Here is a 17334-nt window from a genome sequence, read left to right as displayed (position 1 = left end):
TTATTATACAAACTGAATAAAATTAGATATAAAATATATCCATCCATCACTGGTGGTACTACACGGACATGAGAGAGGAACCAAGGGAGCAGCAAGCCAGGGCTATATAATATCATCCATCACTGGTGGTACTACACGGACATGAGAGAGGAACCAAGGCTGCAGCAAGCCAGGGCTATATAATATCATCCATCACTGGTGGTACTACACGGACATGAGAGAGGATCCAAGGGAGCAGCAAGCCAGGGCTATATAATATCATCCATCACTGGTGGTACTACATGGACATGAGAGAGGAACCAAGGGAGCAGCAAGCCAGGGCTATATAATATCATCCATCACTGGTGGTACTACACGGACATGAGAGAGGAACCAAGGCTGCAGCAAGCCGGGGCTATATAATATCATCCATCACTGGTGGTACTACACGGACATGAGAGAGGAACCAAGGGGACGGCAAGCCAGGGCTATATAATATCATCCATCACTGGTGGTACTACACGGACATGAGAGAGGAACCAAGGGGACGGCAAGCCAGGGCTATATAATATCATCCATCACTGGTGGTACTACACGGACATGAGAGAGGAACCAAGGCTGCAGCAAGCCAGGGCTATATAATATCATCCATCACTGGTGGTACTACACGGACATGAGAGGAACCAAGGCGGCAGCAAGCCAGGGCTATATAATATCATCCATCACTGGTGGTACTACACGGACATGAGAGAGGAACCAAGGGGACGGCAAGCCGGGTATATAATATCATCCATCACTGGTGGTACTACACGGACATGAGAGAGGATCCAAGGCTGCAGCAAGCCAGGGCTATATAATATCATCCATCACTGGTGGTACTACACGGACATGAGAAAGGAACCAAGGCTGCAGCAAGCCAGGGCTATATAATATCCATCACTGGTGGTACTACACGGACATGAGAAAGGAACCAAGGCTGCAGCAAGCCAGGGCTATATAATATCATCCATCACTGGTGGTACTACACGGACATGAGAGAGGAAACAAGGGGACGGCAAGCCAGGGCTATATAATATCATCCATCACTGGTGGTACTACACGGACATGAGAAAGGAACCAAGGCTGCAGCAAGCCAGGGCTATATAATATCATCCATCACTGGTGGTACTACACGGACATGAGAGAGGATCCAAGGCTGCAGCAAGCCAGGGCTATATAATATCATCCATCACTGGTGGTACTACACGGACATGAGAGAGGAACCAAGGGAGCAGCAAGCCGGGTATAAAATATCATCCATCACTGGTGGTACTACACGGACATGAGAGAGGAACCAAGGGAGCAGCAAGCCAGGGCTATATAATATCATCCGTCACTGGTGGTACTACACGGACATGAGAGAGGAACCAAGGGGCCAGCAAGCCAGGGCTATATAATATCATCCATCACTGGTGGGACTACACGGACATGAGAAAGGGACCAAGGGGACGGCAAGCCAGGGCTATATAATATCATCCATCACTGGTGGTACTACACGGACATGAGAGAGGAAACAAGGGGACGGCAAGCCAGGGCTATATAATATCATCCATCACTGGTGGTACTACACGGACATGAGAGAGGAAACAAGGGGACGGCAAGCCAGGGCTATATAATATCATCCATCACTGGTGGTACTACATGGACATGAGAGAGGAACCAAGGGAGCAGCAAGCCAGGGCTATATAATATCATCCATCACTGGTGGAACTACACGGACATGAGAGAGGAACCAAGGGGACGGCAAGCCAGGGCTATATAATATTATCCATAACTGGTGGTACTACACGGACATGAGAGGAACCAAGGGAGCAGCAAGCCGGGTATATAATATCATCCATCACTGGTGGTACTACACGGACATGAGAGAGGAACCAAGGGAGCAGCAAGCCGGGTATATAATATCATCCATCACTGGTGGTACTACACGGACATGAGAGAGGAACCAAGGCGGCAGCAAGCCAGGGCTATATAATATAATCCGTCACTGGTGGTACTACACGGACATAAGAGGAACCAAGGGGACGGTAAGCCAGGGCTATATAATATCATCCATCACTGGTGGTACTACACGGACATGAGAGAGGAACCAAGGCTGCAGCAAGCCAGGGCTATATAATATCATCCATCACTGGTGGTACTACACGGACATGAGAGAGGAACCAAGGCTGCAGCAAGCCAGGGCTATATAATATAATCCGTCACTGGTGGTACTACACGGACATGAGAGAGGAACCAAGGGGACGGCAAGCCGGGGCTATATAATATCATCCATCACTGGTGGTACTACACGGACATGAGAGAGGAACCAAGGCTGCAGCAAGCCAGGGCTATATAATATCATCCATCACTGGTGGTACTACACGGACATGAGAGAGGAACCAAAGGGACGGCAAGCCAGGGCTATATAATATCATCCATCACTGGTGGTACTACACGGACATGAGAGAGGAACCAAGGCTGCAGCAAGCCAGGGCTATATAATATCATCCATCACTGGTGGTACTACACGGACATGAGAGAGGAACCAAGGGGACGGTAAGCCAGGGCTATTTAATATCCATCACTGGTGGTACTACACGGACATGAGAAAGGAACCAAGGCTGCAGCAAGCCAGGGCTATATAATATCATCCATCACTGGTGGTACTACACGGACATGAGAGAGGAATCAAGGCTGCAGCAAGCCAGGGCTATATAAAATCATCCATCACTGGTGGGACTACACGGACATGAGAGAGGAACCAAGGGGACGGCAAGCCAGGGCTATATAATATCATCCATCACTGGTGGTACTACACGGACATAAGAGGAACCAAGGGGCCAGCAAGCCAGAGCTATATAATATCATCCATCACTGGTGGTACTACACGGACATGAGAGAGGAACCAAGGCTGCAGCAAGCCAGGGCTATATAATATCATCCATCACTGGTGGGACTACACGGACATGAGAGAGGAACCAAGGGGACGGCAAGCCAGGGCTATATAATATCATCCGTCACTGGTGGTACTACACGGACATGAGAGAGGAACCAAGGGAGCAGCAAGCCAGGGCTATATAATATAATCCGTCACTGGTGGTACTACACGGACATGAGAAAGGAACCAAGGCTGCAGCAAGCCAGGGCTATATAATATCATCCATCACTGGTGGTACTACACGGACATGAGAGGAACCAAGGCTGCAGCAAGCCAGGGCTATATAATATCATCCATCACTGGTGGTACTACACGGACATGAGAGAGGATCCAAGGCTGCAGCAAGCCAGGGCTATATAATATCATCCATCACTGGTGGTACTACACGGACATGAGAGAGGAACCAAGGCTGCAGCAAGCCAGGGCTATATAATATCATCCATCACTGGTGGTACTACACGGACATGAGAGAGGAACCAAGGGGACGGCAAGCCAGGGCTATATAATATCATCCGTCACTGGTGGTACTACACGGACATGAGAAAGGAACCAAGGCTGCAGCAAGCCAGGGCTATATAATATCATCCATCACTGGTGGTACTACACGGACATGAGAAAGGAACCAAGGCTGCAGCAAGCCAGGGCTATATAATATCATCCATCACTGGTGGTACTACACGGACATGAGAGGAACCAAGGCTGCAGCAAGCCAGGGCTATATAATATTATCCATCACTGGTGGTACTACACGGACATGAGAGAGGAACCAAGGGGACGGCAAGCCAGGGCTATAAAATATCATCCATCACTGGTGGTACTACACGGACATGAGAGGAACAAAGGGGGCGGCAAGCCAGGGCTATATAATATCATCCATCACTGGTGGTACTACACGGACATGAGAGGAACCAAGGCTGGAGCAAGCCAGGGCTATATAATATCATCCATCACTGGTGGTACTACACGGACATGAGAGGAACCAAGGCTGCAGCAAGCCAGGGCTATATAATATCATCCATCACTGGTGGTACTACACGGACATGAGAGGAACCAAGGCTGCAGCAAGCCGGGGCTATATAATATCATCCATCACTGGTGGTACTACACGGACATGAGAGAGGAACCAAGGGGACGGCAAGCCAGGGCTATATAATATTATCCATCACTGGTGGTACTACACGGACATGAGAGGAACCAAGGCTGCAGCAAGCCAGGGCTATATAATATCATCCATCACTGGTGGTACTACACGGACATGAGAGGAACCAAGGCTGCAGCAAGCCAGGGCTATATAATATCATCCATCACTGGTGGTACTACACGGACATGAGAGAGGAACCAAGGGGACGGCAAGCCAGGGCTATATAATATCATCCGTCACTGGTGGTACTACACGGACATGAGAAAGGAACCAAGGCTGCAGCAAGCCAGGGCTATATAATATCATCCATCACTGGTGGTACTACACGGACATGAGAAAGGAACCAAGGCTGCAGCAAGCCAGGGCTATATAATATCATCCATCACTGGTGGTACTACACGGACATGAGAGGAACCAAGGCTGCAGCAAGCCAGGGCTATATAATATCATCCATCACTGGTGGTACTACACGGACATGAGAGGAACCAAGGCTGCAGCAAGCCAGGGCTATATAATATCATCCATCACTGGTGGTACTACACGGACATGAGAGGAACCAAGGCTGCAGCAAGCCGGGGCTATATAATATCATCCATCACTGGTGGTACTACACGGACATGAGAGAGGAACTAAGGGGACGGCAAGCCAGGGCTATATAATATTATCCATTACTGGTGGTACTACACGGACATGAGAGAGGAACCAAGGGGACGGCAAGCCAGGGCTATATAATATCATCCATCACTGGTGGTACTACACGGACATGAGAGAGGAACCAAGGCTGCAGCAAGCCAGGGCTATATAATATCATCCATCACTGGTGGTACTACACGGACATGAGAGAGGAACCAAGGGGACGGCAAGCCGGGTATATAATATCATCCGTCACTGGTGGTACTACACGGACATGAGAGAGGAACCAAGGGGACGGCAAGCCAGGGCTATATAATATTATCCATTACTGGTGGTACTACACGGACATGAGAGAGGAACCAAGGGGACGGCAAGCCAGGGCTATATAATATCATCCATCACTGGTGGTACTACACGGACATGAGAGAGGAACCAAGGCTGCAGCAAGCCAGGGCTATATAATATCATCCATCACTGGTGGTACTACACGGACATGAGAGAGGAACCAAGGGGACGGCAAGCCAGGGCTATATAATATTATCCATTACTGGTGGTACTACACGGACATGAGAGAGGAACCAAGGGGACGGCAAGCCAGGGCTATATAATATCATCCATCACTGGTGGTACTACACGGACATGAGAGAGGAACCAAGGCTGCAGCAAGCCAGGGCTATATAATATCATCCATCACTGGTGGTACTACACGGACATGAGAGAGGAACCAAGGGGACGGCAAGCCAGGGCTATATAATATTATCCATTACTGGTGGTACTACACGGACATGAGAGAGGAACCAAGGGGACGGCAAGCCAGGGCTATATAATATCATCCATCACTGGTGGTACTACACGGACATGAGAGAGGAACCAAGGCTGCAGCAAGCCAGGGCTATATAATATCATCCATCACTGGTGGTACTACACGGACATGAGAAAGGAACCAAGGGGACGGCAAGCCAGGGCTATATAATATCATCCATCACTGGTGGTACTACACGGACATGAGAGGAACCAAGGCTGCAGCAAGCCAGGGCTATATAATATCATCCATCACTGGTGGTACTACACGGACATGAGAGGAACCAAGGCTGCAGCAAGCCAGGGCTATATAATATCATCCATCACTGGTGGTACTACACGGACATGAGAGAGGAACCAAGGCTGCAGCAAGCCAGGGCTATATAATATCATCCATCACTGGTGGTACTACACGGACATGAGAGAGGAACCAAGGGGACGGCAAGCCAGGGAAGTAAATCATGCTGTATAACAGGGGTACTGAACAACTCTTAGTGAGGGGCCACTTACCGGGGTCTATAGTCAGGTGACGGCCCGAGCTGAACATCAGTAGGAAACGGGTTTTGTTACTTTTCACAAATGTTCAACTATTTACATACAAAATAGCGGCTTATTAGCGGGAAAACTGTCATTTTTTCTCTCTCACCGGCCCTTTGATATTAGGTACGAAGGGGGTGACTGCCCTGGTAGTATATAACCCCCCTGTTTCTACCCCAGTAGTGTATAGCCCACCTGTGAGCTCTCCCCCAGTAGTATATAGCCCCCTGTGAGCTCTCCCCCAGTAGTATATAGCCCCCTGTGCTCTCCCCCTGTAGTATATAGCCCCCCTGTGCTCTTTCCCCCTGTAGTATATAGCCCCCCCTGTGCGCTCTTCCTCTGTAGTATATAGCCGCCTGTGAGCTCCCCCCAGTAGTATATAGCCCACTGTGAGCTCCCCCCAGTAGTACATAGCCCCCCTGTGCTCTCCCCAAGTAGTATATAGCCCCCCCTGAGTTCCCCCAGTAGTATATAGCCCCCTCTGTGAGCTCCCTCCAGTAGTATATAGCTCCCCTGTGCGCTCCCCCCAGTAGTATATAGCCCCCAGTAGTATATAGCCCCCTATGCGCTGTCCCCCTGTAGTATATAGCCCCCTGTGAGCTCCCCCCAGTAGTGTATAGCCCCCCAGGTAGTATATAGCCCCCTGTGCTCTCCCCCTGTAGTATATAGCCCCCTGTGAGCTTCCCCCAGGAGTATATAGCCCCCTGTGCTCTCCCCCCTTATAGATGGCCCCAGATAAAAAAAAAAAAACAATCCACAACTCACCTAGCACCTCGCTCCCCCGCCGCGCCTGTCTTCTCTTCTCCTGTCGGTCCGGCCCCCGGCTGATACGCGCTCTCTGGGGACGTCCCGGGGATTCCCCAGCAGCGCGCGCACCAGTGACCTCAGTGTACGCTGCCGGCCTGAACTTCCGGTAGAGCAGGCCGACGGCGTACACTGAGGTCACTGGTGCGCGCTCTGCTGGGGAATCCCCGGGACATCCCTACAGAGCGCGTATCAGCCGGGGGCCGAGCCAACACGAGCCAACACTGCCCCCAGCCCCACAGGCGTACTGACATCTAAGGACAACACGCCTATGGGGCGGGAGGCAGTGCGGTGGGGAGCGGGACCGACTAACCGGCCCGGAATCGGGTCCATCCCGGGCGGTTAGGAGGTCTGACCAGGGGTCCGGACAGCTGGCCTCTGCGGTCCGCCAGTTGAGGACCCCTGCTATATAATATCATCCATAGTACTCTGGCTCCCCCTGCTGGCCATATGTAATAAGGTGCTTCAAACAACTCCACCCCCCTCACAGGAAGAAAAGAGGAAATAGAAGCAACACGTGGAGCACAGAAAAAGGGAAAGTAGTGATAGGAGAACAAAGAAAAAAAATGTTAGAGAGAGACGCACAGTACAGTTACCTTACCCTGCCAGTATCACCTGGACCCCGGGACCACCCACACGGGGTGCACACCTCAGTGCATCCAAGCACCTTACTAAATATGGCCAGCAGGGGGAGCCAGATTACTATGAATGATATTATATAGCATTTATTACATGTAATCACACTGTCCCTTGGTTCCTCTCTCATGTCCGTGTAGTACCACCAGTGATGGATGATATTATATAGCCCTGGCTTGCTGCTCCCTTGGTTCCTCTCTCATGTCCGTGTAGTACCACCAGTGATGGATGATATTATATAGCCCTGGCTTGCTGCTCCCTTGGTTCCCCTCTCATGTCCGTGTAGTACCACCAGTGATGGATGATATTATATAGCCCTGGCTTGCTGCAGCCTTGGTTCCTCTCTCATGTCCGTGTAGTACCACCAGTGATGGATGATATTATATAGCCCTGGCTTGCTGCAGCCTTGGTTCCTCTCTCATGTCCGTGTAGTACCACCAGTGATGGATGATATTATATAGCCCTGGCTTGCTGCAGCCTTGGTTCCTCTCATGTCCGTGTAGTACCACCAGTGACGGATGATATTATATACCCGGCTTGCTGCAGCCTTGGTTCCTCTCTCATGTCCGTGTAGTACCACCAGTGATGGATGATATTATATAGCCCTGGCTTGCTGCAGCCTTGGTTCCTCTCTCATGTCCATGTAGTACCACCAGTGATGGATGATATTATATAGCCCTGGCTTGCTGCAGCCTTGGTTCCTCTCTCATGTCCGTGTAGTACCACCAGTGATGGATGATATTATATAGCCCTGGCTTGCTGCAGCCTTGGTTCCTCTCATGTCCGTGTAGTACCACCAGTGATGGATGATATTATATAGCCCTGGCTTGCTGCAGCCTTGGTTCCTCTCTCATGTCCATGTAGTACCACCAGTGATGGATGATATTATATAGCCCTGGCTTGCTGGCCCCTTGGTTCCTTTCTCATGTCCGTGTAGTACCACCAGTGATGGATGATATTATATAGCCCTGGCTTGCCGTCCCCTTGGTTCCTCTCTCATGTCCGTGTAGTACCACCACTGATGGATGATATTATATACCCGGCTTGCTGCAGCCTTGGTTCCTCTCTCATGTCCGTGTAGTACCACCAGTGATGGATGATATTATATACCCGGCTTGCTGGCCCCTTGGTTCCTCTCTCATGTCCGTGTAGTACCACCACTGATGGATGATATTATATAGCATTTATTACATGTAATCACACTGTCCCTTGGTTCCTCTCTCATGTCCATGTAGTACCACCAGTGATGGATGATATTATATAGCCCTGGCTTGCTGCAGCCTTGGTTCCTCTCTCATGTCCGTGTAGTACCACCAGTGATGGATGATATTATATAGCCCTGGCTTGCTGCCGCCTTGGTTCCTCTCTCATGTCCGTGTAGTACCACCACTGATGGATGATATTATATAGCATTTATTACATGTAATCACACTGTCCCTTGGTTCCTCTCTCATGTCCATGTAGTACCACCAGTGATGGATGATATTATATAGCCCTGGCTTGCTGCTCCCTTGGTTCCTCTCTCATGTCCGTGTAGTACCACCAGTGATGGATGATATTATATAGCCCTGGCTTGCCGTCCCCTTGGATCCTCTCTCATGTCCGTGTAGTACCACCAGTGATGGATGATATTTTATACCCGGCTTGCTGCTCCCTTGGTTCCTCTCTCATGTCCGTGTAGTACCACCAGTGATGGATGATATTATATAGCCCTGGCTTGCTGCAGCCTTGGTTCCTCTCTCATGTCCGTGTAGTACCACCAGTGATGGATGATATTATATAGCCCTGGCTTGCTGCAGCCTTGGTTCCTCTCTCATGTCCGTGTAGTACATCCAATTGATGGCTGGATGTGTTTTATATGTCATTTTATTCACTTTGTATAATAAAGATGATTCCTGTCTTACTTTGACGTAGTGTTAGGTATTCTTTGGGCAATGTTATGTACAAGCTGTGGCTCTCCAGGTCTTGCTTGGAACAAACTTTCAGCAGATGCGGTTGGTAAATATAAAATAAGCAAATGTAAACTGCCTCGTATATATCTATCTGCCTGAGATTATATATATCAGATAGAGAGAGAGTTATATATACCAGGCAGCTAGATAGATATATATATATACACCAGGCAGATAGATAGATATGTATACCAGGCAGACAGATAGATATACCAGGCATATAGAGATATATATACCAGGCAGATAGATATACAGATCAAACATCATCCATAGCCCAGATCCCCTACACGCCCACCGTACATATATCATACACAGAGGAGACCAACTACTCTATGGAGACACAGAGGGGCCCAACTACTCTATGGAGGCACAGAGAGGCCCAACTACTCTATGGAGGCACAGAGAGGCCCAACTACTCTATGGAGGCACAGAGGAGACCAACTACTCTATGGAGGCACAGAGGGGCCCAACTACTCTATGGAGGCACAGAGGGGCCCAACTACTCTATGGAGGCACAGAGGGGCCCAACTACTCTATGGAGGCACAGAGAGGCCCAACTACTCTATGGAGGCACAGAGGAGACCAACTACTCTATGGAGGCACAGAGGGGCCCAACTACTCTATGGAGGCATAGAGGGGCCCAACTACTCTATGGAGGCATAGAGGGGCCCAACTACTCTATGGAGGCACAGAGGGGCCCAACTACTCTATGGAGGCACAGAGGAGACCAACTACTCTATGGAGGCACAGAGGTGCCCAACTACTCTAGGGAGGCACAAAGAGGCCCAACTACTCTATGGAGGCACAGAGGAGACCAACTACTCTATGGAGGCACAGAGGGGCCTAACTACTGTATGGAGGCACAGCCCTATCATATGCTCGGTTTAGGCCATGTGGTTCGATGGTTTGGAGCATGTGTATCCAAAAGGCTTCTCTCCGTTTAGAGAGTTCCACCCTGTTGCCCCCTCTCCTAGGTTGCTCTACATGTTCAAGGACCTGAAACCGTAATTGTGCTATAGTGTGGCCCATTGCATGGAAGTGAGCGGGGATGGGGAGTAGTAGGTTTTTACATCGTACAGTGGATTTGTGTTTGGAAATGTGGTCCCGGATGCGCTGTGTGGTCTCCCCAACGTATCCAAGACCGCAGGGGCATTTAATCAGGTACACCACAAAACTAGAGTCACAGGTGTGATAGCCTTGGATAGAAAATTGTTTGCCTGTGAGAGGATGCGAGAAGTGCTCCCCCCTGGTAATAATGGCTGAGCACTGAGCGCATTGTAGACAGGGAAATGTACCTTTCCTGGGAGGGCCCAGAAAACGTTGTCTTTTCGTGGTGAAACTCCCGATGTCGGCACGTACTAAGTGATCTCGCAGGTTTCTCTCCCGCTTATGGCAAACCATAGGAAGGGACTGGAATTCGCCCACCTTAGGGAAGGCATTTCTCAATATGGGCCAGTGTTTGCGGATGATACCCACAATTCTAGGGCTACTGGGATGGTATTTATGCACGAAGGGCAGGCGTGGTGTGCTGCGGGTCTCTGGTCTAGGTGTGGTGTCAGAGAGGATCCTGGTTGGGTAGCCGCGTTCTCTGAATTTTTGGGACATTTCTTCTAACCTGTTTTGTCGAATGAGAGGGTCACTAACGATGCGGTTCACCCGGCTGTATTGCGAGATAGGTAAGGATTTCTTTACATTGGGTGGATGATTGCTGGAAAAATTTAATAGATTGTTCCTATCGGTGGGTTTACGGTAGAGGTCTATATGTAGATCGCCTAATGAGTCTTTTTTTATTGTTGTGTCCAAAAAATCTATGGAGGTGGGGTCATGGTATATCGTAAATTGGAGTTCTGGGAAGATGGAGTTGATGTGTGTATGGAAAGCCAGGAGGGAGTCGGTGTTGCCCCGCCATATGCAAAAGATATCATCTATATAACGGTACCATGTGTGTGCATGTTCCTGGAAGGATGGTTGATTATATATATGATCGTTTTTAAAGCGGTCCATGTAGATGTTTGCATATGGCGGGGCAACATTCGACCCCATGGCTGTGCCCTGAATCTGTAGGTACAACTGATCGCCAAACATGAAGAAATTGTTGTGTAGTATCATGTGTAACAATTCTAGACAGAATTCCTGTTGACTAGGGGAGAACTGGTGGTCCAGTAAAAGACGCTGAACAGCTGCTAGGCCTTTCACATGTTTGATGGATGTATATAGACTGGAAACGTCCCAGGTAACCAATAGGCTATCTGGAGGAATGGGTGAAATGCGTCTGATTGTGGAAAGGAATTGAGATGTGTCGAGGAGGAAGGAGCGAGTTTGTTTGACTAATGGGGTCAGAATTTTTTCGAGTGTGATGGATAATAGAGCTAGTAGTGAATCAGTCGAGGCCACTATAGGTCTACCTGGAGGGTGGTCAAGGCGTTTGTGGATTTTAGGTAAAATATAGAATACCGGTGTTATGGGGTGTTGGTTAGTGAGAAATTCCTGTGTTTTGAAGTCGATGAGGCCTAGTGTGAGATATTTGTCAGTGAGTAGTTGTATCTGGGATATGAGGGAAGGGGTGGGATCATGATTAAGAGGCACGTATGTGTTAGTGTCAGAGAGTTGGTTGCGTATCTCTTGTATGTAGTCTGACTTGTTCATGATCACCAGAGCCCCGCCCTTGTCCGCGGGCTTGATGATCAAATCTTTGGTCTTTTCCAGAGTATGGAGGGCCTGGTATTCGTCCACCGTCAGATTGGACCTATATGGTAAGCCCATCTGATTCGTGGTTTTGAGAAAGTCATTGATGTCACGCTGGACAAGTTCGATATAGGTTTTCACAGCGTGCTGAGAATGGGGAGGATTATACTTGCTTTTCTGGCATAGTCCAAGATTAGAGATGGAAAAAATAGGGACTGGGTCTCTATTTTGGTTCCATTCTGAGGGGTTAGTGGTGAAGTGGGCTTTGAGGCGGATTTGGCGGAAGAACCTGTACAGGTCCTCCTCCAGTGTAAAGGTGTCCAGAGTCTTGGTGGGGCAAAACGAAAGTCCCTTTGCACAGCAGAGACATCTCTGCTGGGGTAAGGTTGTGGGAGGAGATATTGACAACTAGGTTTGACTGACCTGTGTTTGGGTCTGTGTCCTCGGAGTGTCTCTCTCTTCGGTCTCTAGGGCGCCCTTCACTGGAACTGGTAGAAGTATCACGGGAATGGTGGTCTTTAGGATAGAACAGCTGATCCTGCCACTTCTATACTCTGTCGTATAGATAATCCTCGGTGGCTCGTATAAATTTATTTCTTTTCACGCTTTCTGTGTTGGACCGAAATTCCTCTATCGCTTTGTAGGTTAGGAACAATCTATTACATTTTTCCAGCAATCATCCACCCAATGTAAAGAAATCCTTACTCCTATCTCGCAATACAGCCGGGTGAACCGCATCGTTAGTGACCCTCTCATTCGACAAAACAGGTTAGAAGAAATGTCCCAAAAATTCAGAGAACGCGGCTACCCAACCAGGATCCTCTCTGACACCACACCTAGACCAGAGACCCGCAGCACACCACGCCTGCCCTTCGTGCATAAATACCATCCCAGTAGCCCTAGAATTGTGGGTATCATCCGCAAACACTGGCCCATATTGAGAAATGCCTTCCCTAAGGTGGGAGAATTCCAGTCCCTTCCTATGGTTTGCCACAAGCGGGAGAGAAACCTGCGAGATCACTTAGTACGTGCCGACATCGGGAGTTTCACCACGAATAGACAACGTTTTCTGGGCCCTCCCAGGAAAGGTACATTTCCCTGTCTACAATGCGCTCAGTGCTCAGCCATTATTACCAGGGGGGAGCACTTCTCGCATCCTCTCACAGGCAAACAATTTTCTATCCAAGGCTATCACACCTGTGACTCTAGTTTTGAGGTGTACCTGATTAAATGCCCCTGCAGTCTTGGATACGTTGGGGAGACCACACAGCGCATCCGGGACCGCATTTCCAAACACAAATCCACTGTACGATGTAAAAACCTACTACTCCCCATCCCCGCTCACTTCCATGCAATGGGCCACACTATAGCACAATTACGGTTTCAGGTCCTTGAACATGTAGAGCAACCTAGGAGAGGGGGCAACAGGGTGGAACTCCCTAAACGGAGAGAAGCCTTTTGGATACACATGCTCCAAACCATCGAACCACATGGCCTAAACCGAGCATATGATAGGGTTTACAACATCTAAACAACTAGACACGTATACTTCGCATACTATATGTATCTTTTACAGGTTCGACTGATTGATATACCTTACCTCTGTTTACCATGCACTGACGTTATTTCTATTATATCTTTCTAGGGTTAGAATACATTCCCATGATAGCATCCTTTATACTGATATGGTAACTGTCTATGTCCAGTCTCTGCCTGTTACCTCCTATTGTCTCCTCCCATTGTTTTCTTCCTATGCGATTTATCACCTTACCCCCGACTTCTTAATTCCCCCCCCCCCCTTTTTTTTCCTTCCCGATTGATCTGTTTCCTCAATTTATGTTCCTTTTCTCTATTTTTTCCTGGTTTCTCTTATTCCCTTGGCCCTTCCCTACCTCCGACACTCTCACCCTACCGTTATACACACACATCTTGCTCCTATCTATCATTTATTCCTCTCAGGCCCCCATTCGAGTTGGACATTTCCTCCTTGTTTATTACACTCTCCTTCTTGTCTGTCTCTTCCGTACTCCTTTGCCCATACTTCTTGCCCTCAGTACGGCCACATCCAGCGTCATACACTCTATTTCCGCCTTCTCTTAGCGTCTACCGCGCTAAGCGCGATGACGTCACGCGCATGCACACACGTGACATGACGTGCGGTCATGTGACCCCGGAAGTGAGGCTTTTATAGCAAGCACGGCCGCTCCAGCTCACATTCCACCTAGACCACAGACGCATCAACCACTATTGGTAAGTTTGGGCGTATGCACTAGCATTTTCCCGTACCTGTCTTTCAGTTCCTTCCCCCGCCTATCTCCTCAGTGCTCTCCATACTCTACCCAGCACATCATGACACTTGTCCTAGCACTAGTCTTCCAGCTCCTTCTCTCTCATCTCCTTATTTCCCCAGCGCTTTCCATATTCTACCTACCACATCCTAACACTTCCTCTAGTACTGGTCTTTCAGTTCCTTCCCCCGCTAGTCCTCTTCTCCCCCCAGTGCTTTCTATATCCTACCTAACACATCCTGACATTTTTCCCCATACCTATACCCCACTCCGATTTCCAGCTATGTTTACCGTGTTGTCTTAGTCTCTACATTCATGTTGTGATCTATGTCTTATCTGCCCAGTTTGGTCACTTCTCTTGGGTTCATATACCATCTCCTCTACATGTGCTAGTTACCATCAACTTACCTTTGCCTCTCTATACCTACCCTATGTTTGCTTTAACCTATATGCTGATCATTTAGTAGGACCCCTCATCTAGATGCAATGGGTTAACTGCCATTGACTTGCTCCTCTGCATCCTATTGTATATATATATATATGTACATATGTTTTTGTCTTATAATTTGTTAGTCCTCCTATCTATTATTTTAATTCGATTTGTTTTATATACTCCCGATGTCATGTATACCTGGGATTTATACCGTGTTCATTCATTACAGAGATCCACTAGCCTGAAGAAGGTCCGGGAAGGGCCGAAAGCTCACTTGATAGTTATGATCTCTACTGCTTAAATGTTTCATATTGGTCGGAGTATACAACTTCTGTTTATCACTGTATAATAAACTATCACTTCTGCATTATCCTGAGTGCCGTGGATTTTACTTCTCATGGATATACATGGTTGAAGAACCACAACCCACTGAGCACCAACCAACGAGAGGTGTGCAACACTGATTTACCCTACAACTACTCTATGGAGGCACAGAGGAGACCAACTACTCTATGGAGGCACAGAGGAGACCAACTACTCTATGGAGGCACAGAGGAGACCAACTACTCTATGGAGGCAGAGAGGAGACCAACTACTCTATGGAGGCAGAGAGGAGACCAACTACTCTATGGACGCACAGAGGAGACCAACTATTCTATGGAGGCACAGAGGAGACCAACTACTCTATGGACGCACAGAGGAGACCAACTATTCTATGGAGGCATAGAGGAGACCAACTACTCTATGGAGGCACAGAGGAGGCCAACTACTCTATGGAGGCACAGAGGAGACCATCTACTCTATGGAGGCACAGAGGAGACCAACTATTCTATGGAGGCACAGAGGAGACCAACTACTCTATGGAGGCACAGAGGAGGCCAACTACTCTATGGAGGCACAGAGGAGGCCAACTACTCTATGGAGGCACAGAGGAGGCCAACTACTCTATGGAGGCACGGAGGGGCCCAACTACTCTATGGAGGCACAGAGAGGCCAACTACTCTATGGAGGCACAGAGGGGCCCAACTACTCTATGGAGGAACAGAGAAGACCAACTACTCTATGGAGGCACAGAGGCCAAACTACTCTATGGAGGAACAGAGAAGACCAACTACTCTATGGAGGCACAGAGGCCAAACTACTCTATGGAGGCACAGAGGAGACCAACTACTCTATGGAGGCACAGAGGAGACCAACTACTCTATGGAGGCACAGAGGAGACCAACTACTCTATGGAGGCACAGAGGAGGCCAACTACTCTATGGAGGCACAGAGGAGGCCAACTACTCTATGGAGGCACAGAGGAGACCAACTACTCTATGGAGGCACAGAGGAGACCAACTACTCTATGGAGGCACAGAGGCCAAACTACTCTATGGAGGCACAGAGGAGACCAACTACTCTATGGAGGCACAGAGGAGACCAACTACTCTATGGAGGCACAGAGGAGGCCAACTACTCTATGGAGGCACAGAGGAGACCAACTACTCTATGGAGGCACAGAGGAGACCAACTACTCTATGGAGGCACAGAGGAGACCAACTACTCTATGGAGGCACAGAGGAGGCCAACTACTCTATGGAGGCACAGAGGGGCCCAACTACTCTATGGAGGAACAGAGAACACCAACTACTCTATGGAGGCACAGAGGCCAAACTACTCTATGGAGGCACAGAGGAGGCCAACTACTCTATGGAGGCACAGAGGAGACCAACTACTCTATGGAGGCACAGAGGAGACCAACTACTCTATGGAGGCACAGAGGAGGCCAACTACTCTATGGAGGCACAGAGGAGACCAACTACTCTATGGAGGCACAGAGGAGGCCAACTACTCTATGGAGGCAAAGAGGCCAAACTACTCTATGGAGGCACGGAGGGGCCCAACTACTCTATGGAGGCACAGAGGAGACCAACTACTCTATGGAGGCACAGAGGAGGCCAACTACTCTATGGAGGCAAAGAGGCCAAACTACTCTATGGAGGCACAGAGGAGACCAACTACTCTATGGAGGCACAAAGGGGCCCAACTTCTCTATGGAGGCACAGAGGAAATTTTCTAAATTATATAAAGACACAGAGAGCCTCATACTGTATGGGGACACAGAGTGGGCTTGTCTACTAATATGGAGGCACAGAGTGGCCAGGCTATTATGTGGGAGGACATAGTAGGCATAACTATATATAGGGACACTGTTACTGTGTGAAGCCATACAGTTCCCTGCCTCCAACACCATTATAATAGTATCTGCAGTGCACCATAATATACGAGCATTGCTATTTCTGATGGGATGCCACATCATATACCTAGGCCTCGCTGTATTCACACCATGTGACTTCGCCCTTACCTTATCAGTGTGTCCAGTAAACAGACGCCTCTATAGGGCCTGGTTAGGGTCTGAGTGTTGAGGACCCCCCCCCCCCCCCCCCCATCATTACAGAAGCACCCGGCTAAGCTCTTCACTCCCTGGTTCACTGCAATAGTCT

This window comes from Dendropsophus ebraccatus, chromosome 14 (assembly GCF_027789765.1).
Source record: "Dendropsophus ebraccatus isolate aDenEbr1 chromosome 14, aDenEbr1.pat, whole genome shotgun sequence".
NCBI classification, from domain to species: Eukaryota; Metazoa; Chordata; class Amphibia; order Anura; family Hylidae; genus Dendropsophus; species Dendropsophus ebraccatus.
This window is presented reverse-complemented; position numbering follows the sequence as displayed.